Raw genomic sequence first — 1,059 nt, forward strand, 5'->3', positions numbered from 1 at the left:
CTCGATACTTGAAGGCTGGAGACAATGCAGCAATCCCTTCAAATCTCTGAGAGAAAATGATTTTCATCCTATAATTCTACACCCAGGGAGGTTAGACTCCAGTCTCTTTCAGTAACGTAAGGACATGAAAGGACTCAAAACTATTCACCCTCTGATCTGAGGCTACCAGAGAATTTTTTCCAGCAAAATGAGGTAGTAAAACAAGAAGACAGCGGGTCCAGTAAACAATGGAGCCAACACTGTAAGGGAGCGAAGGAAAGTCATGAAATGCCACCTGTCAGCAGGCCTCGGGATCAATCAGTTCGGTTTAGAGCAGGCAAATGAGGAGAGAGGCAGCTCCAAGAAGGAAGTTTGCAACAAAAGAAATGGAATTGTTATATTATCTGATACACATAAGGGATCAGAAAAAAATTTTGGCAGACATGGGACTGATCTGATGAAGCATTTTGGTAGGTATAGAGAACCTAAGGAAATAAAAAGCAGAAAAACTCTAGAAACTCTTGGAAGAACAAAAGGGTCAAGAAGGGAAACATAATCATAGAAACTATTTGCTTCGACAATGAAAGATATTTACACCATCATCAAAATATTAATACTGATCACTGATTTAATAAAAATGAGTTGGGTGGGTGGGAGATATGCTCATGTATCAAAATAGGAAACAACAGATAATGCAAAAAATGGATAAAAATTAGCATTGAGACACAGGTTATGCTTCCCTCACAGCAAGTTTATTGCAATGGTGACAATGAGACCTGGAACATTTTCTGCTAGGCTCCTGGAGTAGAGTGGAAGTGACAAGACGTTTAAATATTAGAAACAATTGAGGAATAATAATTTTAGATCATTTGCCAAAATAGCAATCAATATCCTTCCCACAGTTTGACTTCTAGGGCCCTAAAGTAAAGAAATAGGATCCCAGAGATTACAGGTAGGGAATTTTTGAAGTATGTCCATATTCAAGGGGAGATCAAAGAAGCCCATCCTAAAGAACTTTGGACTGATTGGCAGTGACAACTGTGGATTGAACAAAAGTTCTTTTTAAAAGGGCTATTTTGA

General features: G+C 38.4%; 1 non-coding gene across 1 annotated transcript; it reads left to right on the plus strand.

Moving 5' to 3' along the window:
• Nucleotides 1–603: 603 nt before the first annotated feature.
• Nucleotides 604–766, plus strand: LOC116624714. The gene has a single exon (XR_004297939.1). It is a non-coding gene; the product is annotated as a small nucleolar RNA SNORA1 (small nucleolar RNA).
• Nucleotides 767–1,059: the final 293 nt, after the last annotated feature.

This window comes from Phoca vitulina, unplaced genomic scaffold (assembly GCF_004348235.1).
Source record: "Phoca vitulina isolate PV1807 unplaced genomic scaffold, GSC_HSeal_1.0 scaffold69, whole genome shotgun sequence".
Lineage (NCBI taxonomy): Eukaryota > Metazoa > Chordata > Mammalia > Carnivora > Phocidae > Phoca > Phoca vitulina.